This window comes from Phyllobates terribilis, unplaced genomic scaffold, assembly GCF_046119375.1.
Source record: "Phyllobates terribilis strain yellow unplaced genomic scaffold, ASM4611937v1 Scaffold_13__5_contigs__length_258822181, whole genome shotgun sequence".
Classification (NCBI taxonomy): domain Eukaryota; kingdom Metazoa; phylum Chordata; class Amphibia; order Anura; family Dendrobatidae; genus Phyllobates; species Phyllobates terribilis.
Genome location: NW_027362773.1, coordinates 7,199,549 through 7,226,510, shown reverse-complemented (window position 1 = coordinate 7,226,510; position 26,962 = coordinate 7,199,549). Strand labels below are relative to the sequence as shown.

The window sequence follows — 26,962 nt, the reverse complement described above, 5'->3', positions numbered from 1 at the left end:
GTAGGTGTGGGGAGGGGCTGTGGGGGCTTTAGGCAAAAGCTTTGTCTGATGGTGTCAATCTTCTGTTTGAAGAATGAGGTAAAGTCTTCTGCTGAAATAAGAGGAGAGGGAGGAGGCACTGGGGGACGGAGGAGAGAATTGAAGATGTTGAATAGTTGTTTGGGGTTGTGAGACAAGGAGGATGTGAGAGATGAGAAGTATTTTTGTTTTGCTGCAGTGAGTGTTGTGAGGCAGTGACCGGAATCGTATACGAGGGACGTTATATATCCCCCAGAATGTGTACAGAGACCTATTAAATCCATTGGAGTTCATTGCAGTCACAGACACAGCTGCGGCTGCAATGCAGGAATGAAGGTGAGCAATCACCTGGTCAGACTACCTGGCTAAGGCAGATTAAGTAAAACCCGGCAGGGCCTTCATTTCTTGGAGGAGGTCACAGGAGGCAGTGGGGCGGCCTCCTCCCTCCAACCCAGATTTTCCAGTGGCTCTTGCCACAGGTCCTTTAAAACTCCTTCACTAAGGTTTAGTGTTGTTATATGTTGCAACCTGCTGGGAGCACAGCAGGTTACCTCAGCAGGACTGAGTGTGGCTGAACCACCGCCTAGGAAGGCTCTGCACCTGTCAGGCTCTGCGCGGCCCGGCGTGGCCGTTGTCCCCGGCAACCGTTGTTTATGGACTCATGTTAACCCGGCTGCGAACCGGAGGACTTTCTGTTTAAACTGTGAGTTGCTGAATAAAAGCTGTTTAAGTTGGACTTGCTTGGGTCACTGCCTCAGTTACTGCATGGTGTGGACACCGCCGCCTTACAGCTTGGTGGAGAATGCGGGCAGTGTGACTAAGGCATACCCCCACCGGCAGCTGCATGGCCACAATCCGGCCGGCCACCTTTCAGCCTAAACCTGTGGATAAAATGGAGGAGCTATTAAGGCAATTGGTCCATACGCAGCGGCAGCAATTGGTCCATACGCAGCCGACGGCACCAGCACCGGAACGTCGAGAGGCCCGGGACAAGGTTCGCTCAGCATTGAGGAAGATGGGACCGAAGGATGATGTGGAAGCCTTCCTTACCATCTACGAATGCACAGCAGAGCAGGAAAACCTACCAGCCGACCAGTGGGCGGAAGTGGTGGCGCCATTTTTGGTTGGCAATGCCCAGAAGGCCTGTTTCGACCTCAGTTGGGAGGACGCCCGGGACTACCAGAGGCTCAAAGTTGAGATCCTTGCCTGGCTGGGGGTCAATACATATGTGAGGACTCAGCGTGTGTTTTCGTGGGCCTATGTGGAGACCCAACCTGCCCGGTCTCAGGCTTATGACCTCCTGCAGCTGGTAAAACGGTGGCTCCAACCTGAGACTTTGTCCCCAGCCCAGATAGTGGAGAGGGTGGTGGTTGACCGGCTGGTGAGGACTCTGCCAGTCGCTATCCAACATTGGGTGGGGCAAGGGGACCCGGCACCCTCGACCAGGTGGTCAGTTTGGTCGAGCGCTACTCAGCCACTCAGGACTTCATTCGAGACTCCGCCCCCTCTCGGTTGTCACGTCGCTCCCTGCCAACCCAGGAATCGGGAAAGGGGTCGCGTCCCTCTGCTGAGGACAGTCAGCACCATACCCGTGCTGAAGGGGAACCCCGGAGTGAGAGTGGCAGGAGACCGGTTCCCTCCCAAACTGTCATAAGACCTAACAGTACCACCACCCTTAGGTGCTGGCGGTGTCAGGGGACGGGACATGTGATTGCTAATTGTTCCCTGACTACAGAACCCATGGACTGCGGATATAGCCGCTGTGTCTCAAAGTAAGCCCAGACCGACTGCACAGCGAGCCCCGAACCCCGGGACAATGAACTCCAAATATGTCAGGTACTGGTTAATGGGTATCCCACGGAGGCTCTCCTGGACTCAGGGAGCCTCATGACTCTGGTACATGGGTCGCTGGTGGCAGGAGACAACCCCGGTGGACGGCCCGTCGGGGTTGTGTGTATCCATGGGGACCTCCGAGAGTACCCAACTGAGGAGGTAGTCTTGTCCACGCCATGTGGAGACATAAAACATGTGGTGGGAGTGGTAAAAACTCTTCCCTATGGGACTGTGTTGGGAAGAGACTTGCCCCTGTTCTGGACTCTGTGGAAAAACAAAATCCACTCTCCCCCGGTAAAATGTATTACAGACACTGTACCCGACGAACCTGCCGTAGGGGTGTCCAACCTAGGGACAGAGTGTGACCCCGATAGGTTTCCCTTAGAGGTGCTGGTGTTAAGTTCTGCTACCAAAGCTAAGGAAAGAGAGGAGATCTGTCCCTACTATAGGACTCAGCTGAATCCCTACGATGTAACAGGGAACCTGATCCTGCGATCAGACCTGCTAAAGTCCTAATCTAGTCTGTACGGAGACCTATAGATGTGGGGAGGGAATCCCTACAAGTACTAAGGACTGGGAGGAATATGGGACACCTCCTAACAGAAATAGTAGCAGACAGACGAACAAACAAAATAGATAGAACATAGAGGTCCGTAGACCAAGCAAACTAACAGAGTTAGATACAGAGCACAGGCTAGCTAGAAAGTAGATATACAATGAAGTCCAGCAAAGCCAGAAGGGCGGAGCAGGATTAAATAGGCCAACAAGGTCATGTGACCAGCAAAGGAAAAAAAAACTAACAGCAAGGTTCTAACAGTACCCCCCCTTCTAAGAGGATCCTCCGGATCCCCTAGGACCAGGCTTATCAGGAAATCTCCTGTGAAACGCTCTGATAAGTCTGGACGCGGAAACATCATCTGACCTCACCCAAGAGTTATCCTCGGGTCCGAAACCTTTCCAGGCCACAAGATACTGCAAACTACCTCTATACTGTCTAGAGTCAAGGATGCGAGAAATTTCATATTCCCCGTCCTCCACCACCGGAGGAACAGAGGCAGAGGCGTCACCATCCGACACAACAGCTTTTTTTAACAGAGAGACATGAAATACCGGATAAATTCTCCAGGAGGTAGGAACCTCCAACCTAACAGCAGATTGGTTGACAACCTGAAGCACCTTAAAGGGCCCTGCAAACTTGGGACCCAATTTCTTAGAAGGAATCCTCAACCGCAGATTCCTAGAGGACAACCAAACCATGTCACCAACAGCGAACAAAACCTCCTGTCGTTTCTTATCAAAGTAGTCTTTAGATTTTCTGTTGGCCTCCTGAAGATTACCACGCACATCCGTCCAAACTCTCTCCAAATCACCGGAAAAATTCTCCTCCTCAGGCACGGCAGATCCCAACTTGGAGAACGACCCAAACGACGGATATCTCCCAGAACAACAAAAAAAAGGCGAACAACCAGCAGAAGAAGATGTATGATTGTTCAGAGCAAATTCAGCAAGTGGCAGAAACTCAGACCACCCCTCTTGATTGTCTGCCACAAAACAACGCAAGAATTGCTCAACATCCTGGTTTTTCCTTTCTGTCTGGCCATTAGATTCAGGATGATATCTGGACGAAAACGACAAATGAATTCCCAGCCTGTCACAAAAGGCACGCCAAAAACGAGCCACGAACTGAGGACCCCTATCAGAAACAATGTCAGTAGGAACGCCATGAAGTCTGACAATTTCCTTGACAAAGGCCTTAGCGAGAGTTTTAGCGCAGGGCAGTTTGACGAAGGGAACCAAGTGACACATCTTGCTAAAACGGTCCACGACCACCCAGATGACAGTAAAACCCTCAGAGGGGGGAAGGTCAGTTATAAAGTCCATAGCCAAATGTGTCCAAGGGGCACTGGGGACGTCCAAAGGACAAAGTAACCCCGCAGCAGGAGTATGTGAGGACTTAGATCTAGCACATATAGTACATTGGCGCACCCACTTAATGACTTCCTTCTGCCATCCAAGCCACCAAAAACTGCGACCCACCAGTCTCTTGGTCTCAGAGATTCTGGGATGACCTGCCAACCGAGATTCGTGACACTCAACAAACAAATCTCTCCTAAAGGTCCCAGGCACAAACAACCTCCCATGAGGAGTGTTAGATGGGGCATTCTCCTGAGCTTTAAGAATCTCATCTTCCAAAACGGAGTCTAAAGCAGCTATCACAACACCTTCTTGTAAAATGTTTTCCTCTTTCTCAGCACCGACTATGGGAGAAAAACTGCGAGACAAGGCATCCGCCTTAACATTCTTAGTACCAGGGATGTAAGTAACGGAGAAATTAAACCGCGAGAAAAACAGTGCCCACCTAGCCTGACGGGCATTCAGGCGCTTGGCAGCATCAAGATATATCAGATTTTTATGATCCGTAAGAACCTGAACGGGAAATTCCGCACCTTCCAAGAAGTGGCGCCAGTGTTCAAATGCGAGTTTAATAGCCAATAATTCCCGATTACCAATATCGTAATTCAGTTCAGTCTCCGAAAATTTTTTTGAAAAAAAGGCACAGGGATGTAATCCATCCCCGTTATCCTGAGACAATACTGCTCCAACCCCCACAGAGGAAGCATCAACCTCAACCAAAAACGGCTTAGTCACATCAGGCTGCATAAGGATGGGAGCAGAGGTGAACCTCTCCTTGAGATACACAAAAGCTTCAATGGCCTCAGAAGACCACTGAACCGCATCAGCACCTTTCCTGGTGAGATCGGTCAGAGGTTTGACAATACTAGAAAAATTTTTTATGAATTTTCTGTAATAATTGGCGAAACCTAAAAACCTCTGTATCGATTTCAAACCAATAGGCCTAGGCCATTCCTGTATAGCTTGACCTTTAACCGGATCCATCTCAAAACCTTCGCTGGAGATAATGTAACCCAAAAAACTAATTCTCTGTACAGCGAATTCACATTTCTCCAGCTTAGCAAAAAGCGAATTGTCCATTAATAACTGTAATACCTCACGTACGCTCAGCCAATGAGACTCCAGATCCGGCGAATAAATCAAAATGTCATCCAAATACACAACCACATTTTTGCCGATCAAAGGCCCAAGGATGTCATTAATAAGATTCTGAAAAAATGCAGGAGCATTGGTAAGACCAAAAGGCATCACCAGATTCTCAAAATGACCCACAGGAGTGTTAAAAGCAGTCTTCCATTCGTCACCCTCCTTCATGCGCAACAGATTGTATGCCCCCTTAAGGTCAATTTTAGAGAACCACTTGGCCCCCATTAACTGGTTAAACAGATCAGGAATCAATGGCAGTGGGTAAGGATTGCGTACAGTAATTTTGTTAATCTCACGAAAATCCAGACAAGGACGTAAACCACCGTCCTTCTTTTTTACAAAAAAAAATCCAACCGCCACAGGAGACTTAGAGGGCCTAATGTGACCGGCGGCCAAACTTGTCTGTATGTATTCCTCCAAAGCCTTCCTCTCAGGAATAGTAAGGTTAAATAAACGACTTTTAGGAAGAGTCGCTCCAGGGACAAATTCAATAGAGCAATCATAGTCTCTATGGGGAGGCAAAACCTGCGATTCCTTCTCAGAAAAAACTCTCCAAAAATCCTGAATAGGAACAGGCAATTCTCCCCTATCCAAAGCTGCAATACGCCCGTTACAACACTTGTCATAACATTTATGGCTCCAGGATTTAATTTCACTGGTAGACCAATCCAGTACAGGATTGTGAAATTTTAACCAGGGCAAACCCAATATTACTGGAGAAGGCAAGTTATTCAACACTACCAAATCCAATTTCTCATGGTGAACACCATTAATAGTGAGAGGAAATTCACTGACCTTGAGAGTAATATTCTTCAAAGGGGAACCATCCACAGAAACCACAGCAATGGGGGATGATAAAGGTTCAGGTTTTAAATTGAGTCTTTCCACAAATCCCCCATCAATTACATTCAGAGTAGACCCGCAATCAACAAATACCCGAAATTCCATTAATTTTTCCTGAGCAATCGTGGAAGCAGCTAAAAATATACCCTTGGAATTTAAACAGGCAATACGGGCGTGACTGACCATTTTTTTTCTTTCTTCATACGAAGCTCACAGCCTTTAATCAAATGACCAGATTTTCCGCAATAGAAACACAAGCCTTCCGAAAAACGACGGTCTTTTTCTTGAGAGCGAGGTGCCACCGATCCAATCTCCATCGGTTCACCACTGTTAGTACACACATTCTCATAACCAGAAACTGACATAGCAGAGGATTTGCTCTCATTAACCCTTGCACGCAGTCTTCTATCCACCCGTATAGCTAATTGCATAGCCTGTTGCAAATCTTCAGGTGTAGGATAAGCAATTAGCAGGTCTTTAACCCTTTCACTGAGCCCAGCAAGAAATAGACTTTTCAGAGCAGAATCGTTCCACCCTGTTTGAGTGGACCAACGACGAAAATGAGTACAATATTTTTCCACATTACCTGATCCTTGTTTTAAACGTCTCAACTCAGTCTCAGCTGATGCCACACGGTCAGGATCATCATATAATAGTCCTAAAGCAGAAAAAAAACTATCCACTGATCTGAAGCATGTATCACTAGGTTGCAAAGAAAAGGCCCACTCCTGAGGCTCTTTGCGCAAAAGTGACATTATGAACCCTACGCGCTGGGATTCATCCCCAGAGGACTTGGGTCTCAAACGAAAATACAATAAGCAAGCATTTTTAAATGAAAAAAATTCTCGATGTTCACCAAAAAATAAATCCGGCAAACATACCTTAGGCTCCAAGAAATATGCTCCAGGACAGTTACTCACGTGCTGACGGAGCTCGGCCACTTCCAGAGAGAGTCCCTGCAGGTGTTTAGCCAAATCCTGAACCGACACCATGATGGAACAGAAAAATCTTTCCTTAGAGAATTTGCAGGCTGGACTTACTGTTAAGTTCTGCTACCAAAGCTAAGGAAAGAGAGGAGATCTGTCCCTACTATAGGACTCAGCTGAATCCCTACGATGTAACAGGGAACCTGATCCTGCGATCAGACCTGCTAAAGTCCTAATCTAGTCTGTACGGAGACCTATAGATGTGGGGAGGGAATCCCTACAAGTACTAAGGACTGGGAGGAATATGGGACACCTCCTAACAGAAATAGTAGCAGACAGACGAACAAACAAAATAGATAGAACATAGAGGTCCGTAGACCAAGCAAACTAACAGAGTTAGATACAGAGCACAGGCTAGCTAGAAAGTAGATATACAATGAAGTCCAGCAAAGCCAGAAGGGCGGAGCAGGATTAAATATGCCAACAAGGTCATGTGACCAGCAAAGGAAAAAAAACCTAACAGCAAGGTTCTAACAGCTGGCAGGAGAGGTTGAGGAGACCCCATTGATCCCTGAGCTGGAAGTGTCCCGGGACACGTTTGGGATGGCTCAGCTACAGAATCCCACCCTGACTCAGGTGTGGGAAAGGGTGTTAGAGGTAAACGGCGTAGCCCAACAGCCCAATGCAGATACTGTATTTCCACCCATGGTAGTCAATGGTGAGTTGCTCTATAGGATAGATAAGATCAGGGACGAGGTCGTGGAACAGTTGGTGGTACCTCAGTCGTACCGTCGGGTGGTTCTAGATTTGGCACACACACACTTGCTGAGTGGACACTTAGGGGTAAAGAAAACGCTAGAATGTCTCTTGCAGCGGTTCTTTTGGCCGGGGGTTTACGCGGAGGTCAAAAGGTACTGCGAATCCTGCCCCGAATGTCAGTTGACCTCACCCACTGCAAGATTCCGTAGTCCATTGGTACCTCTGCCAGTGATAGAGGTACCTTTTGAACGGATTGCAATGGATTTGGTAGGGCCCATTGTAAAATCCGCCCGTGGACACCAGCGTATACTGGTAGTCGTCGACTATGCCATTCGGTACCCGGAAGCTATATCACTACGCCACACCTCGGCAAAACTGATTGCACGGGAGCTGTTTGCCATGTTCTGTCGCCTTGGACTACCCAAGGAGATCCTGACGGATCAGGGGACCCCCTTTATGTCCAAAGTGACAAGGGAATTATGCAAATTGCTAAAAATTAAACAATTGCGCACCTCGGTGTACCACCCTCAAACCGACGGGCTAGTAGAACGGTTCAATAAAACCCTCAAGTCCATGTTAAAAAAGGTGGTTTCTAAGGATGGAAGGGATTGGGACATGTTGTTACCCTATTTGATGTTCGCCGTCCGTGAGGTACCCCAGGCTTCCACAGGGTTCTCTCCCTTTGAGTTATTGTGCGGCAGACACCCTAGGGGTCTGTTGGACGTAGCCAAAGAGACATGGGAACAAGAGCCAACTCCGCATAGGAGTATAATTGAACACGTGGCTAGTATGCAGGACCGGATCGCGGCGGTCATGCCCATCGTGAAAGAGCATCTGTTAGATGCCCAGGCAGCTCAGAGGCGCACATATAATAAAAGAGCCAGAGTCAGAACTTTTAACAAGGGTGATCGGATGTTAGTACTGGTACCCACAGCCGAGAGTAAGTTCATGGCCAAGTGGCAAGGACCATATGAGATTCGAGAAAAAGTGGGGGAGGTAAATTACCGGGTGTATCAGCCCGGAAGGAGGAAACCTGAGCAGCTTTACCATGTAAATCTGCTAAAGCCTTGGAAAGATCGAGAGTGTTTAGTTAGAGACGTCACCCCGGGCATAACACCAGAGAATTCTTCACCTTCAGCCAGGGAAGCGTCCGAGGGGGAGGTCAGGATAAGTGATGCCATCACTAAACAGCAGCGACGGGAGGCTCGCTCGCTGGTGCAGCACAATACCGACGTGTTCTCAGAGCTACCAGGTAGGACTACGGTTATCCAACATGACATTGTCACCGAACCTGGGGTACGGGTACGAATAAGACCGTACCCGGTACCCGAGGCCCGGAGGCAAGCCATCACGGCTGAGGTAAAACAAATGCTTCAGTTAGGCGTCATAGAGGAATCACGAAGTGAGTGGGCTAGCCCCATCGTACTGATTCCAAAACCAGACGGATCATTACGCTTCTGTAACGATTTCCGGAAATTGAATGAAGTGTCAAAGTTCGACCTTTATCCAATGCCCCGGGTGGACGAGCTGATTGAGAGACTGGGGCAGGCCCAGTACTTTACCACGCTCGATCTCACCAAGGGTTACTGGCAGGTACCTCTCACAGATTCGGCGAAGGAAAAGATCGCCTTCGTAACTCCCGAGGGTCTATACCACTATGTGGTCTTACCTTTTGGGTTACATGGGGCCCCGGCTACATTTCAGAGGTTGATGGACATAGTGCTCAAGCCTCATCAGGAGTACGCGTCCGCGTATCTAGATGATATTATCATCTTTAGCACCAACTGACATACGCACCTATCACAGGTACAAGCGGTGCTGGATTCTCTCAGAGCCGCAGGGTTAACGGCAAACCCCAAAAAATGTGCGATAGGGCTAGAGGAAGCCCGATACTTGGGGTATGTGATAGGTCGAGGAGCTATCAAGCCCCAAATCAATAAAGTTGATGCTATAAAAAACTGGCCTAAGCCGTCAAGTACAAAACAGGTGAGGGCATTCCTTGGCATCCTTTGGTATTACTGCCGGTTTATACCTAATTTTTCTGGGCGAACGGCGGCCCTGACCAATCTCTTGAAGGGAAAAAAATCGGTAATTGTTCTGTGGAACCCTCAGGCAGAAGAAGCTTTTCAGTCCATGAAGTTGGCCCTGTGTGGACAGCCGGTCCTCATCAGCCCCAACTTCAATGAAACCTTCATTGTACAGACAGATGCCTCGGAGGTAGGCCTAGGGGCGGTATTGTCACAAAAAGTGAATGGTGAAGAGCACCCGGTCACCTACTTGAGTAGAAAACTTGTCCCGGCAGAGAAAAACTATAGCGTGGTAGAGAAGGAGTGTTTGGCTATTAAGTGGGCCTTGGAATCACTACGTTATTATTTACTCGGGCGTCAGTTCCGCTTGGTGACGGACCACTCACCCTTGGTATGGATGAGGAATGCCAAGGAGAGGAATGCGAGAGTCACCAGGTGGTTCCTGTCTCTGCAAAATTTCAGTTTCTCTGTAGAACATCGCCCTGGGAAGTTGCAAGCAAACGCGGATGCCCTGTCCCGGGCACCCTGTATGGTGGCAAATGTTCAACCCCACAAGTTTGAACAGAGGGGGGGGGATATGTGAGGCAGTGACCAGAATCGTATACGAGGGACGTTATATATCCCCCAGAATGTGTACAGAGACCTATTAAATCCATTGGAGTGCATTGCAGTCACAGACACAGCTGCGGCTGCAATGCAGGAATGAAGGTGAGCAATCACCTGGTCAGACTACCTGGCTAAGGCAGATTAAGTAAAACCCGGCAGGGCCTTCATTTCTTGGAGGAGGTCACAGGAGACAGTGGGGCGGCCTCCTCCCTCCAACCCGGATTTTCCAGTGGCTCTTGCCACAGGTCCTTTAAAACTCCTTCACTAAGGTTTAGTGTTGTTCTATGTTGCAACCTGCTGGGAGCACAGCAGGTTAGCTCAGCAGGACTGAGTGTGGCTGAACCACCGCCTAGGAAGGCTCTGCACCTGTCAGGCTCTGCGCGGCCCGGCGTGGCCGTTGTCCCCGGCAACTGTTGTTTATGGACTCATGTTAACCCGGCTGCGAACCGGAGGACTTTCTGTTTAAACCGTGAGTTGCTGAATAAAAGCTGTTTAAGTTGGACTTGCTTGGGTCACTGCCTCAGTTACTGCATGGTGTGAACACCGCCGCCTTACAGTGTGGACTTGAAGGTAGTGAGGGACTGTTTGAATGCAATGAAGTGATCATTGGAGTGGGACCTTTTCCATCTACGCTCAGCAACCCTGGAGGCCCGTTCCAGTTCTTTAGTTAGGCTGGTGTGCCAGGGATGTCTGTTGATTGTACGAGCTTTGGTATGTGTGAGGGGGGTGATTAGTTATCTGGCCTGCACCAGAATCTTTTAAACAGATATATGTGTGTCTGAACAGTCAGCGAGACACTCAAAATGTTTTTTTAATGGAAAAAGGCAAAAAAGTGGATATTACAGAGATTTGAACCGTGGAACTGCAAAACCACAGTACTAGTTATCTGGCCTACACCAGACTCTTTTAAACAGATATATTTGTGTCTGAACAGTCAGTGAGACACTCAAAATGTTTTTATTTATGCAAAAGGGTGGATTACACCCAGATTTGAACTGTAGGAAAGGAAAACCACAGTTCTAGTTAGCTGGCCTACACCAGACTCTTTTAAACAGATATATTTGTGTCTGAACAGTCAGCGAGACACTCAAAATAGTTTTTTTTATTGAAAAAAGTAAAAAAAGTGGATAATACAGAGATTTGAACCGTGGAAGAGGAAAACCACAGTTCTAGTTATCTGGCCTACACCAGACTCTTTTAAACAGATATATTTGTGTCTGAACAGTCAGCGAGACACTCAAAATAGTTTTTTTTATTGAAAAAAGTAAAAAAAGTGGATAATACAGAGATTTGAACCGTGGAAAAGGAAAACCACACTTCCAGTTATCTGGCCTACACCAGAATCTTTTAAACAGATATATTTGTGTCTGAACAGTCAGCAAGACACTAATTTTTTTTTTTTTTGGGAGGGGGATACCAAAAGGTTAATAAGACGGGTATTTGTACAGTCTGACTGAGGAAAAAAAAAAGAAAAAGAGGATTTAGATGAAAAAAAAAAGGATTTTCCTGGCCCCTGAGACCTCTGGCTAAGTCTAGCAATTTGAAAAGCAGCACACAGGACTGTAATGAAGTATTAATTGGTATAACCACTGCCTCTCCCATACAACCTGCCTGCCTGCCTGATATCTGGGATGGATATTAGTCCTGAGAAGGACTGTTTGTTTGATTTTGCAGGCTTTAGAGACCCTACACTACTTATTTCGCAGCATAAATATCTGCCTAACTCAGCAGCACTCTCCCTACACCGTCTGATCCGGAGCGACTGTGTCCAAGATGGCGGCGCCCGGTTTTAAATACTCGAGGTGACGCTGTGCAGCCAGCCAATCACTGTAATGCCCAGAACCAACATAGCTGCGACATTACAGTGACTGACTGGCAATCCCTGCATGCTCATTGGCTCTGTAAAGAGTGCCAAACATGCAGGGCGGAGACCCGAGCTCCCGCCTGAGTAACCAGGAAATGCTCGGTGCTCGCCAAACATCCTGAGTAGTGAGATGCTCGGGCGAGTACCGAGCTGTGTTGCGCATGCTCACTCTATACTATTTTCTTCCATTTTCATTCCATTGCAGTGTGTCGGTCAAGCTATTCACACTATGTGTTAGTGAAAGATTTTATTAGCAAATTACAGGCCTGCTACTTAAAACCGTGATACTCTTTCAGACATAACACCTATAAGAGTGTTCCAAAGTCTGACATTTCCTCCATTTTGATTTCTTTGCAGTTAGTCGGTCAAGCTATTCACACTAGGTGTCTGTGAAGCATTAGTAATAGCAAATTAAAGGCCTGCTATTTAAAACTGTGGTTCTCTGTCAGACATAACACCCATAAGAGTGTTCCAAAATCAGACATTACTTCCATTTTTGTTCCATTGCATTGTGTCGGTCAAACTATTCACACTAGGTGTCTGTGAAGGATAGTATTAGCAAATTACAGGTCTGCTATTTAAAACCCTGTTTCTTTGTCAGACATAATGTAACATACCTGGCGGCGTCCTTGCATGGTGGTCCATCTCCCACTGTGCAAGAGGGCGCACTTGATCTCCTGTCCAGAATGTCTCTCTGGCTTCCCTCCATGTTGTCTGTTTGTGTCTGTGTCTGTTTCTGCTGCTTAAGGGCGGCGCCCGATCACTTCCTGCCTTTTGTACCTGCTGTGGGTCACACCCCTTGTGCGTCCTCAGCCTATCGCTGTCTGTCTCTTGGTATATAGCTCAGCAGCTCCCTTCTATCCCTGCCTGAGCATAAGTGTTTCTTTCAGTGTGTGCTTGCACTCTGAAGGTGCCAGGTCCCGTTCCTGTTTCCCTGTCCGCCTTTCCTGGAGGCTGTATTTCCAGGCCTGTCTGAACTAGTCCTGTATTTCTCCTGCCTTGCGGTGTCAGTTCCCGTGTCTGAACTAAGTCCTGTATGTTTCCTGCTCTGCGGTGTCAGCTCCCGTGTCTGAACTGAGTCCTGTATGTCTCCTGCTTTATGGTATTAGTTCCCGTGTCTGAACTAGGTCCTGTATGTTTCCTGCTTTGCGGTGTCAGCTCCCGTGTCTGAACTGTGTCCTGTATGTCTCCTGCTTTACGGTATTAGTTCCCGTTTCTGAACTGAGTCCTGTATGTCTCCTGCTTTGCGGTATTAGTTCCCGTGTCTGAACTGAGTCCTGTATGTGTTCTCTTGTCTGTCCTGTCTGAACACGCTCCTTGCCTGTTCGTTCCGCCTCTCTGGGGGCAGTATTCCCAGACCCGCTCCTGTATCCCGCTGCAGTGTCTGTCTCCTCCGTACACTCAGTTCCAGTCTGAACTCTCTCCTATCCTTTACCTGTTTTGCCTCTATGCCCGTTCCCTTCCTTTTTCTGCAGAGTCTGAACTTGTACCTATCTCCTGCCTGTTGTCTCTGTACTCCCGTTTGTGAGTTTGTGGTCCACTCGCTACTTCACTGCAAGTACCCTGTGGGTGTCTGGCTCTGCCTTTCCCTTCCTGTCTGTTCGGTGTGAACAGAGCCCTGTCCTCCCTGCTCAGTCTTCTGCACTCTAGTTGTGCTCGCCTGTACCCCTCTGCCTGTATTGTTCCTGAATCCCGGTGTGTACTGGGTCCTATCCCGCCTGTGTTCCTACTTGCTAGTGCCTCCCTGTCCGCACTCTAGCTGTGCTTACCTTTACCCCCCGGCCTGCATACCCGCCTGCCTGCATACCCGCCTGCCTGCATACCCGCCTGCCTGCATACCAGTCTGTTCCTGTATTCCCCTGTGTGGGTCAACAGCCGTGTCCGGGGTCTGTCCTGGAGTAGCACCTGGTCCCTCTGCTCGGTTCCTCCTTGGTGCACTGGCGTCGTATGCCGTCGTGCGACCCTGGTCGGATCGGGTGAATACCTAGTTACGCCCCTCCAGGCATTCACTCTCCGGCACGGTCCAGTGGAATCACTACCTATCCCCCGCACACGCCGCTTAGCCCGGGCGTGTGCATAACAGCATGCTCAGGCCATGGTTCCCGTTGAGCCCCACGGCCTTCGCTCTCTGAGAAGTTTTCCAGCGAATACATGCATTAAAATAAATAAATAATTTTTTTTTCCCTTTAGCTGAGTTCCAGGCGAATTACGCACCCGTCCAGATGGATCTATCAGCTCTCGTTCCTGCGGATCCGCCACGTTACTATGGGGATCCAAAACAGTGTCGTGCATTTGTGGAGCAATGCATGCTACACTTTAAGGCCTACCCTCTTTATTTTCCTTCCGATTGGGCTAAAGTGGCCTTTATTATGTCTTACCTGGCGGGGGATGCCTTGGAATGGATCAACCCCCTATATGAGACACAGGATCCGATCCTCCGGGACCTAATGGCCTTCCTGGTGGCCTTTCTAATGGTCTTCGATGATCCTAACCCGGAGGCTCCTGCTGAAGCTTCACTTCCCAATATCCCGGAGCAGCCCCAATGGGTAATGGGTGTGGGTAGCGTAATAGTTCTCCAGCCCAATGAGACTACTGCCCACCCAGAATCCTCACAGGGTGACTACGCTTTCCGGAATACTTCTCCCAACCTCAAGAGGCAGTCCAGACGTGCTAGACTTAGAGGCAAGCAGTCACGCCTGGGTCTGTCCTCCCTGAGACCTCCTGAACCCTTCGGGGTGCTACCTGGTAGCGAAAGGACAGAGACTCTCCTATACTCTGTACCTGATACCTCGCTCGCTTCGTCCAGTGAGTCCAACCTAGTGTACTCCGAAGCAGAGGTTACTCCCGAGTCTCTACACCCCTCCGACCAGGCGGAGGACCTCCAGTTGTGTTTAGAACCCTTCGGGGTGCCACCTGGTGGTGAATGGACAGAGACTTTCCTATATCCTGGACCTGATACCTCGCCTGCTTCCTCCAGTGAGTCCGACCTAGTGTTCTCCGAAGCAGAAGTTACTCCCGAGTCTCTACACCCCTCCGACCAGGCGGAGGACCTCCAGTTGTGTTTAGAACCCTTCGGGGTGCCACCTGGTGGTGAATGGACAGAGACTTTCCTATTTCCTGTACCCGATACCTCGCCTGCTTCCTCCAGTGAGTCCGACCTAGTGTTCTCCGAAGCAGAAGTTACTCCCGAGTCTCTACACCCCTCCGACCAGGCGGAGGACCTCCAGTTGTGTTTAGAACCCTTCGGGGTGCCACCTGGTGGTGAATGGACAGAGACTTTCCTATTTCCTGTACCTGATACCTCGCCTGCTTCCTCCAGTGAGTCCGACCTAGTGTACTCCGAAGCAGAGGTTATTCCCGAGTCTCTACACCCCTCCGACCAGGCGGAGGACCTCCAGTTGTGTTTAGAACCCTTCGGGGTGCCACCTGGTGGTGAATGGACAGAGACTTTCCTATTTCCTGTACCTGATACCTCGCCTGCTTCCTCCAGCGAGTCCGACCTAGTGTTCTCCGAAGCAGAAGTTACTCCCGAGTCTCTACACCCCTCCGACCAGGCGGAGGACCTCCAGTTGTGTTTAGAACCCTTCGGGGTGCCACCTGGTGGTGAATGGACAGAGACTTTCCTATACTCGGTACCCGATACCTCGCCTGCTTCCTCCAGTGAGTCCGACTTAGTGTACTCTGAAGCAGATGTTTTCTCTGAGCCTCAGTACTCTTCTGACCCGGCGGAGGACCTCCAGTTGTTTCCTGAATCCTCCGGGGTACCACCAGATAACAAAGAGACAGTGACTTTTCCTCATTATGTACCTGATAACCCGTCTATTTCTTCCTGTGAGCTTGACAAGATGTACCTCGAAGCAGAGATTACCCTCAAGTCTCTGTCCCCCTCCAACCCAGTGAACGACTGGTCCCCGAATTCCCTGCGGAAGATTCTGGCAGGCCTGAAGAAGAGGGGGCGTAAGGGGGGAGGTACTGTAACATACCTGGCGGCGTCCTTGCATGGTGGTCCATCTCCCACTGTGCAAGAGGGCGCACTTGATCTCCTGTCCAGAATGTCTCTCTGGCTTCCCTCCATGTTGTCTGTTTGTGTCTGTGTCTGTTTCTGCTGCTTAAGGGCGGCGCCCGATCACTTCCTGCCTTTTGTACCTGCTGTGGGTCACACCCCTTGTGCGTCCTCAGCCTATCGCTGTCTGTCTCTTGGTATATAGCTCAGCAGCTCCCTTCTATCCCTGCCTGAGCATAAGTGTTTCTTTCAGTGTGTGCTTGCACTCTGAAGGTGCCAGGTCCCGTTCCTGTTTCCCTGTCCGCCTTTCCTGGAGGCTGTATTTCCAGGCCTGTCTGAACTAGTCCTGTATTTCTCCTGCCTTGCGGTGTCAGTTCCCGTGTCTGAACTAAGTCCTGTATGTTTCCTGCTCTGCGGTGTCAGCTCCCGTGTCTGAACTGAGTCCTGTATGTCTCCTGCTTTACGGTATTAGTTCCCGTGTCTGAACTAAGTCCTGTATGTTTCCTGCTTTGCGGTGTCAGCTCCCGTGTCTGAACTGTGTCCTGTATGTCTCCTGCTTTACGGTATTAGTTCCCGTTTCTGAACTGAGTCCTGTATGTCTCCTGCTTTGCGGTATTAGTTCCCGTGTCTGAACTGAGTCCTGTATGTGTTCTCTTGTCTGTCCTGTCTGAACACGCTCCTTGCCTGTTCGTTCCGCCTCTCTGGGGGCAGTATTCCCAGACCCGCTCCTGTATCCCGCTGCAGTGTCTGTCTCCTCCGTACACTCAGTTCCAGTCTGAACTCTCTCCTATCCTTTACCTGTTTTGCCTCTATGCCCGTTCCCTTCCTTTTTCTGCAGAGTCTGAACTTGTACCTATCTCCTGCCTGTTGTCTCTGTACTCCCGTTTGTGAGTTTGTGGTCCACTCGCTACTTCACTGCAAGTACCCTGTGGGTGTCTGGCTCTGCCTTTCCCTTCCTGTCTGTTCGGTGTGAACAGAGCCCTGTCCTCCCTGCTCAGTCTTCTGCACTCTAGTTGTGCTCGCCTGTACCCCTCTGCCTGTACTGTTCCTGAATCCCGGTGTGTACTGGGTCCTATCCCGCCTGTGTTCCTACTTGCTAGTGCCTCCCTGTCCGCACTCTAGCTGTGCTTACCTTTACCCCCCGGCCTGCATACCCGCCTGCCTGCATACCCGCCTGCCTGCATACCCGCCTGCCTGCATACCAGTCTGTTCCTGTATTCCCCTGTGTGGGTCAACAGCCGTGTCCGGGGTCTGTCCTGGAGTAGCACCTGGTCCCTCTGCTCGGTTCCTCCTTGGTGCACTGGCGTCGTATGCCGTCGTGCGACCCTGGTCGGATCGGGTGAATACCTAGTTACGCCCCTCCAGGCATTCACTCTCCGGCACGGTCCAGTGGAATCACTACCTATCCCCCGCACACGCCGCTTAGCCCGGGCGTGTGCATAACACATAACACCTATAAAAGTGTTCAAAAATCATACATTACTTCCATTCTCATACTGTTGCAGTGTGTCGGTGAAGCTATTCACACTAGGTGTCTGTGAAGTTTAGTATTAGCAAGTTACAGACCTGTTATTTATAATCGTGATTTCTGTCAGACATAACACCTATAAGTGTGTTCCAAAATCAGTTGTTTCTTCCATTTTCATTCTGTTGCAGTGTATCGGTCAAGCTTTTCACACTAGGTATCTGTGAAGGAGAGAATTAGCAAAGTACAGGCCTGCTATTTAAACCATGGTTCTCTGTCAGACATAACTCCTATAAAATTGTTCCAAAATCTGAGATTTCTTACATTTTCATTCTGTTGCAGTGTGTCAGTCAACCTTTTCACACTCGGTGCCTGTGAAGGATAATATTAGCAAATTACAGGTCTGTTATTTAACACTGTGGTTATCTCTCAGACATAACACCTTTAAGAGTATTCCAAAATTAGACATTTCTTACATTTTCATTCCATTGCAGCATGTCGGCCAAGCTATTCACACTCGTTGTCTGTGAAGGATAGTTTTAGCAAATTACAGACCTGCTATTTAAAACCGTGATTCTCTGTCAGACATAACACCTATAAGAGTGATCTAAAATCAGATGTTTCTTCCATTTTCATTCCGTTGCAGTGTGTCGGCCAAGCTATTCACACTCGGTCTCTGTGAAGGATAGTATTAGCAAATTACAGGCCTACTATTTAAAACTGTAGTTCTCTGTCAGACATAACACCTATAATAATGTTCCAAAATCTGACTTTTCTTCCATTTTCTTTCCTTTGTAGTTTGTCGGTCAAGCCATTCACACTAGCTGTCTATGAAGGATAGTATTTGCAAATTACAGGCCAGTTATTTAAAACCGTGGTTCTCTGTCAGACATAACACCTACAACAGTGTTCCAAAATCAGACATTACTTCCATTCTCATAACGTTGCAGTGTGTCGGTCAAGCTATTCACACTAGGGTCTAGTGTAGGATAATATTAGCAAATTACAGGCCTGCTATTTAAAACTGTGGTTTTCTGTCAGACACAACACTATTAAGAGTGTTTGAAAATCTGACATTTCTTCCATTTTCATTCCGTTGCAGTTTGTCGGTCAAGCTATTCACACTAGGGTCATGTGTAGGATAATATTAGCAAATTACAGGTCTGTTACTTAACACTGTCATTCTCTGCCAGACATAACACCTTTAAGAGTGTTCCGAAATTAGACATTTCTTACATTGTCATTCCTTTGCAGGGTGTCGGACAAGCTATTCACACTTGGTGTCTGTAAAGGACAGTATTAGAAAATTACAGGCCTGCTATTTATAACCGTGATCCTCTGTCAGACATAACACCTATAAGAGTGTTCCAAAATCTGACATTTCTTCCATTTTCATTCTGTTGCAGTTTGTCGGTCAAGTCATTCATACTAGCTGTCTGTGAAGGATAGTATTGGAAGTGCATTGAGCTGTAGGGTGCATTGGTGCAAAAGGGGAGGAAAAAAAAAACTCTTTAAATCTCTTAGTTTGCTAGTGTGAACGAGCTGAGTGTGACCGGAGTGTAAGTGCGAACGAAAGTAAGTGTGTGACTTGTTTTTCAGTGACTTTGGATTCAGGGAGTTTGGAAGGGAGTAATTTGGACTGAATTGCTGTCTGTATTTTATTAATTCTTTACTTTTCTTTTTACTTAACATTCTGTCTATTGCAATCCCCATTAGGAAATTAGCTCCATTATTGACAATGCTATCCAGTGTACATCTTGCCACATGTATGCATTCCTTGAACAGCTGGTCGGGGTTGCTTACTGCTGCGCGAGATGTGTGCACGTTGTGCGTTTGGAAGCCCAGGTACTGGATCTAAATGAGCAGCTAGCAACACTGAGATCAATTGACAATATGGAAAGGAGTCTGCTCCTCACTGAGCAGCAGCTCACTGGGGTAGATGTTGGGGAGGGTGGTAGTAGGGAGCTGCAGGACAGTGAGGCCGCTAGTTGGGTGACAGTTAGAAGGGGGGTAGAGGGAAGAGTGCCAGGGAGGCTAGTCCTGATCTGGCACACCCCAATAAGTTTGCAAAGTTGTCAGATGAGGGGAGTGACGGTACAGGGGTAGTACTGCTGCAGCAAGGCATGCCCCCTGAAAGGCAGAGGAGTGTCAGCTCCAGTAAAGAGGAAAATGGGAGAGCAAGGCAGACCAGGTAGGTGCTGGTAGTGGGGGACTCAATTATTAGGGGAACAGATAGGGCAATCTGTCACAAAGACAGGGATCGTCGAACAGTGTGCTGCCTACCTGGTGCTCGAGTCCAGCACATCGCTGATCGGGTTGACAGATTACTGGGAGGGGCTGGTGAGGACCCAGCGGTCATGGTGCACATTGGCAAAAATGACAAAGCTAGAGGTAGGTGGAAGGTCCTTAAAGATGATTTCAGGGAATTAGGCTGCAAGCTGAAAGCAAGGACCTCCAAGGTGGTATTCTCTGAAATACTACCGGTACCACGTGCCACGCCAGAGAGGCTACGGGAGATTAGGGAGATAAATAAGTGGCTCAAGAACTGGTGTAGGAAGGAGGGATTTGGGTTCCTAGAGAACTGGGCCGACTTCTCAGTTGGCTACAGACTCTACGCTAGGGACCAGCTGCACCTCAATGGGGAGGGTGCAGCTGTGCTGGGGGAGAAAATTGCTAGAAGGTTGGAGGAGTGTTTAAACTAGTGCAGATAGTGACCTGGGCACAAATAAAAAAATTGGGGGTGGGGTTAGAACAGTCAATAAAGTAAGAAGGAATAGAGGTACAGAGAGATTCATAAAATGCGTGTACACTAAAGCCAGAAGCCTCACCAACAAAATGGAGGAATTAGAATTAATTTTGTTGGAAAATAATTATGACATGGTAGGGATATCTGAGACGTGGCTGGACGAGAGCCATGACTGGGCAGTTAATTTACAGGGCTATAGTCTGTTCAGAAATGACCGTACAAACAAGTGAGGGGGGGGTGTGTTTATATGTAAAATCATCCTTAAAACCCGTCTTGCGGAAGGATATATGTGAATATAATGAAAATGTAGAGTCCCTGTGGGTGGAGATAAGGGGAGGGGGAAAAAGTAATAAATTACTGATAGGGGTTTGTTATAAGTCTCCAAAAATAATGGAAGTAGCGGAGAATATCCTCGTAAATCAAATAGATGAAGCAGTGACTAAAGGAGAATTCATTATTATGGGAGACTTCAACTACCCTGAAATACATTGGGGGACAGAAACCTGTAGTTCAAGCAAAGGTAATAGGTTTTTGACAACTATGAGAGACAATTACCTTTCACAACTGGTTCAGGACCCAACAAGAAGGGGGGCACTGCTAGACCTAATATTAACCAATAGGCCAGACCGCATATCAAATATACGAGTTGGGGATCACTTGGGTAATAGTGATCACAAAATAATACGTTTTCATGTAACTTTAATAAGATGTGTAGTAGAGGGGTTACAAGGACACTAAACTTCAGGAAGGCAAATTTCCAACGGTTGAGAGATGATCTTAGTGCAATAAACTGGGACGATATCCTGATGCATAAAGCTACACAAATCAAATGGGAGACATTTATTAGCATTCTGAATAGGACCTGTGCACAATATATACCCTTTGGGAATAAACATGCTAGAAATAGGAGGAAACCACTATGGCTAAATAGTGCTATAAGGGCACAATAAGTGACAAAAAGAAAGCATTTAGAGAACTAAAGCAAGTAGGTAGTGATGAGGCATTAAATAAATAAAGAAAATTAAATAAATTCTGTAAAAACCAAATCAAGGCACCAAAGATTGAGGCAGAGAGAATCATTGCCAGAGAAAGTAAAAATAACCCCAAAATATTCTTTAACTACATACAGTACAGACCAAAAGTTTGGACACACCTTCTCATTTAAAGAGTTTTCTGTATTTTCATGACTTTGAAAATTGTACATTCACACTGAAGGCATCAAAACTATGAATTAACTCATGTGGAATTATATACTTAACAAAAAAGTGTGAAACAACTGAAAATATATCTTATATTCTAGGTTCTTCAAAGTAGCCACCTTTTGCTTTGATGACTGCTTTGCACACTCTTGGCATTCTCTTGATGAGCTTCAAGAGGTAGTCACCGGAAATGGTTTTCACTTCACAGGTGTGCCCTGTCAGGTTTAATAAGTGGAATTTCTTGCCTTATCAATGGGGTTGCGACCGTCAGTTGTGTTGTACAGAAGTCAGGTGGATACACAGCTGATAGTGCTACTGAAAAGACTGTTAGAATTTGTATTATGGCAAGAAAAAAGCAGCTAAGTAAAGAAAAATGAGTGGCCATCATTACTTTAAGAAATGAAGGTCAGTCAGTGTGAAAAATTGGGCAAAATTTGAATGTGTCCCCAAGTGCAGTTGCAAAAACCATCAAGTGCTACAAAGAAACTGGCTCACATGAGGACCGCCCCAGGAAAGGAAGACCAAGAGTCACCTCTGCTTCTGAGGATAAGTTTATCCGAGTCACCAGCCTCAGAAATCGCAGGTTAACAGCAGCTCAGATTAGAGACCAGGTCAATGCCACACAGAGTTCTAGCAGCAGACACATCTATACAACAACTGTTAAGAGGAGACTTTGTGTAGCAGGCCTTCATGGTAAAATAGCTGCTAGGAAACCACTGATAAGGACAGGCAACAAGCAGAAGAGACTTGTTTGGGCTAAAGAACACAAGGAATGGACATTAGACCAGTGGAAATCTGTGCTTTGGTCTGATGAGTCCAAATTTGAGATCTTTGGTTCCAACCACCGTGTCTTTGTGCGACGCCGAAAAGGTGAACGGATGGACTCTACATGCCTGGTTCCCACTGTGAAGCATGGAGGAGGAGGTGTGATGGTGTGGGGGTGCTTTGCTGGTGACACTGTTGGGGATTTATTCAAAATTGAAGGCATACTGAACCAGCATGACTGCCACAGCATCTTCAGCAGCATGCTATTCCATCCGGTTTGCGTTTAGTTGGACCATCATTTATTTTTCTACAGGACAATGACCCCAAACACACCTCCAGGCTGTGTAAGGGCTATTTGACCAACAAGGAGAGTGATGGGGTGCTACGCCAGATGACCTGGCCTCCACAGTCACCAGACCTGAACCCAATCGAGATGATTTGGGGTGAGCTGGACCGCAGAGTGAAAGCAAAAGGGCCAACAAGTGCTAAGCATCTCTGGGAACTCCTTCAAGATTGTTGGAAGACCATTTCCGGTGACTACCTCTTGAAGCTCATCAAGAGAATGCCAAGAGTGTGCAAAGCAGTCATCAAAGCAAAAGGTGACTACTTTGAAGAACCTAGAATATAAGACATATTTTCAGTTGTTTCACACTTTTTTGTTAAGTATATAATTCCACATGTGTTAATTCATAGTTTTGATGCCTTCAGTGTGAATGTACAATTTTCATAGTCATGAAAATACAGAAAAATCTTTAAATGAAAAGGTGTGTCCAAACTTTTGGTCTGTACTGTAAATAGTAAAAATGGATGTTGAGTGGATGTTGTGTATATGGACTTTTCAAATGCTTTTGATATGGTTCCACACAAAAGGTTGATACATAAAATGAGAACAATGGGGATAGGGGAAAATATATCTATGTGGATTAAGAATTGGCTCAGTGATAGGAAACAAAGGGTGGTTATTAATGGAAAACACTCAGACTGGGTCTCAGTTAACAGTGGGGTACCACAGGGGTCAGTATTGGGCCCCCTTCTTTTTAACATATTTATTAATGACCTTGTAGGGGGCATACAGAGTAATATTTCAATATTTGCATATGACACTAAACTCTGCAGGGTAATCAATACAGAGGAGGACAATTTTATATTACAGGAGGATCTATGTAAACTAGAAACTTGGGCTGATAAATGGCAAATGAGCTTTAATGGGGATAAATGTAAGGTAATGCACTTGGGCAGAGGAAATAAAATGTATAATTATATGCTTAATTGTAAAACACTGGGCAAAACTGTAACTGAAAAAGACCTGGGTGTATTGGTGGACGACAAGCTCACGTTTAGTGGCCAGTGTCAGGCAGCTGCTGCAGAAGCAAATAAAATAATGGGATGCATTAAAAGAGGCATAGATGCTCATGAGGAGAACATAATTTTACCTCTATACAAGTCATTAGTGCGACCACACTTAGAATACTGTGAATACTGTGTACAGTTTTGGTCACCGGTGTATAAGAAAGACATAGCTGAACTAGAGAGTGTGCAGACAAGAGCGACCAAGGTTATTAGAGGACTGGGGGGTCTGCAATACCAAGACAGGTTATTACACTTGGGGTTATTTACTGTGGAAAAAAGAAGGCTTAGGGGTGATCTTATTACTATGTACAAGTATATGAGGGGACAATGCAAAGACCTGTCTACTGATCTTTTTACTCTGAGGCCAGAGACGGGGACAAGGGGGCATCTTCTACGTCTGGAGGAAAGAAGGTTTAATCATAATCACAGACAGGGACTCTTATCTGTAAGAGCAGTGAGACTATGGAACTCTCTGCCGCATGATGTTGTAATGAGTGATTCACTATTAAAATTTAAGAAGGGCATGGATGCCTTTCTTGAAAAGTATAATATTACAGGTTATATATACTAGATTCCTTGATAGGGCGTTGATCCAGGGAACTAGTCTGATTGTCGTATGGAGTTGGGAAGGAATTTTTTTCCCCTATGTGGAACTTAGTGTTTGCCACATGGTTTTTTTTTGCCTTCCTCTGGATCAACATGTTAGGCTATGGGTTGAACTAGATGGACTTAGTCTTCCTTCAACCTTAAAAACTATGTTACATACCAATTATTTAAAACCGTGGTTCTCTGTCAGATATAACACCTATAACAGTGTTCCAAAATCAGACATTACTTCCATTTTCATACCGTTGCAGTGTGTCGGTCAAGCTATTCACACTAGGTGTCTGTGAAGGTTAGTATTTGCAAATTACAGGCCTGCTATTTAAAAAAGTGTTTCTCTATCCGACATAACACCTATAACAGCGTTCCAAAATCAGACATTTCTTCCATTTTGATTCCGTTGCAGTTTGTCGGTCAAGCTACTCACACTAGGGTTATGTGTAGGATAATATTAGCAAATTACTGGCCTGCTATTTAAAACTGTGGCTTTCTGTCAGACATAACACCTACAAGAGTGTTCCAAAATCTGACATTTCTTCCATTTTCATTTCGTTGCAGTTAGTCGGTCAAGCTAATCACACTAGGTGTCTGTGAAGCATAATATTTGTAAATCACAGGCCTGCTATTTAAAACCGTGTTTTTCTGTCCGACATAACACCTGTAAGAGAATTCGAAAATCAGACCTTTCATCCATTTTCATTCTGTTGCAGTGTGTCAGTCAAGCTATTCACACTAGGTTTCTGTGAAGGATAGCATTAGCAAACTACAGGTCTTCTATTTAAAACCCTGGTTCTTAGTCAGACATAACACCTAAAATAGTGTTCCAAAATCAGACATCTCTTCCATTCTCATTCCGTTGCAGTGTATCGGTCAAGCTATTCACACTAGTTGTCTGTGAAGGATAGTATAAGCAAATTACAGGTCTGCTATTTAAAACCGTGGTTCACTGTCAGTCATAACACCTATAAAAATGTTCCAAATTCTGACATTTCTTCCATTTTCATTCCATTGCAGTGTGTCGGTCAAGCTATTCACACTAGGTGTCTGTGAAGGATAGTATTAGCAAATTATAGGCCTGCTATTAAAAATCGTGGTTCTCTGTCAGACATAACAGAGACAGAGTGTTCCAAAATCTGTCATTTCTTCCATTTTCATTCCGGTGCAGTGTCGGTCAAGTTATTCACACCGCGTCTATGTGAAGGAAAGTATTAGCAAATTACAGGCTTGCTGTTCAAAAACGTGGTTCTCTGTCAGACATAACACCTATAAGAGTGTTCCAAAATCTGACATTTCTTTCATTTTCATTCCGTTGCATTTTGTTGGTCAAGCTATTCACACTAGGTGTCTGTGAAGGATAGTATTAGCAAATTACAGGCCTGCTATTTAAAACTTTGGTTCTCTGTCAGATGTTAAACATATAACTGAGTTCTAAAATATGCCATTTCTTGTGAACGTAGAAAGTATAGTCGTCCATTAAAAATGGGCAAGGTGTGTGGCAAGGAATGAGGAAGTGGACGTGATGGTAATGGTGCATGCAGAGGCCAAGGCTGATGGCGAGCCCTTGGGCAAGCTTAAATTGTGCCATAACACACACCCACATCTTGTCTCTCGACCTTTCTGTCCCAACTAATAGGGGATCGCAGAACACCACTACTGAACACAGAGCTGTATCAAAAGGTTATTGGTTGGATAGCGGATAATGCTTCCAGTCACTTAGCCACTACCATCACCACTTTGTATTCCACATGGCCAAGTCTCTTTAGCCGTGAGTCTGGACCGCATATTCCTCACCCTTATCCTCCTTCCTCCCACCATGCCGAGTGCCCTGTAACTACTGATCCCACACTTAGACACTCAGAAGAGCTGTTCACTTTTCCATTTGTAGATTTGGGCCTCTCACCCAGCCAGCTTCAAGCGAGTCAAGAGTTGAAAGCGTGTAGCGATGCCCAAATATTGGAGCAGCCACGGTCACATGAAGGCGACTGTGGGAAAGTACAATTACTGTCTCAAGAGATGGATGATGATGATGTTGAGACTTAATTGCCAGAAAGTCAGGAGGAGAACCAGGGTACGGAATTGGAAGACGAGGTGGTGGGTGATATAGTGAACGACCCAACCTGGCAGGGGGACATAGAGAGCAAGGACAGCAGCACACAGGGGGAGGGAGGCGTAGCACCACAACAGGCAGGAAGAATTAGTGCAGTGGCCGCAGACGCAAGGCGGGAAAGCGTTCCTCGTAACGCCAACACGGCAAAAATTGCCAGTACAACTGTTAGGTCTTCCCAAGTCTGGTTATTTTTTAAAAACTGCAAATAACCACAAAAAGGCCATTCTTACCACCTGCCAGGCCACCATCAGCAGGGGTAGAAAACTAGCAGCCTGACCACCACCACCATGATCAGGCACACTGCAGCAAAGCACCTGACTAAAAGGACCGAAACCCAGGGTCCAGCAACAGTGTCTGCGAGTGACACCACTGCTTGTTCCGCTGTTGTGCGTGCCTGCCAATCCCCTTTCCATGGCGGATGCCAAGATGCCTCCCGCCTTGCATCTGTCTTTGCACACTCTCAACTACCACCATCAAGCACATCCACATCCTTGTCCCAGCACAGTGTTCAGTTGTTCCTTCCCCAGTCCTTGGAAATACTCAGCCACTGCCCCACAGGCCACACTACTAAATTCACACACTTACTAAAAATGCTGCCTTTTAGGCTCATGGGGATGAAAGCTTTCTGCAACCTGATGGCAGCGGCTGTCACTCGGTACTCGGTCCCCAGCCGCCACTATTTCTCGGGGTGTGCCCTCCCCGCATTACACAAGCACGTGTCCCACAACATTAGACACATGTCCCACAACATTAGCACACGTCCCAACAAGCACGTGTCCCACAACATA

At 46.9% G+C, this 26,962-nt stretch overlaps 1 protein-coding gene across 3 annotated transcripts in view; it reads right to left on the bottom strand.

The window, feature by feature from the left end:
• Window positions 1–17,505: 17,505 nt before the first annotated feature.
• Window positions 17,506–26,962, bottom strand: part of LOC141173661 (uncharacterized) — a 72,907-nt gene continuing 63,450 nt past the window's right edge. For all 3 annotated transcript variants that reach the window (XR_012252647.1, XR_012252649.1, XR_012252648.1), the window contains 2 exons: window positions 17,729–17,776; window positions 17,506–17,625 (listed from right to left, as the gene is read on the bottom strand). The gene's annotated coding sequence lies outside the window, so the exon portion shown is untranslated. The remainder of the gene's footprint in view (window positions 17,626–17,728; window positions 17,777–26,962) is intronic.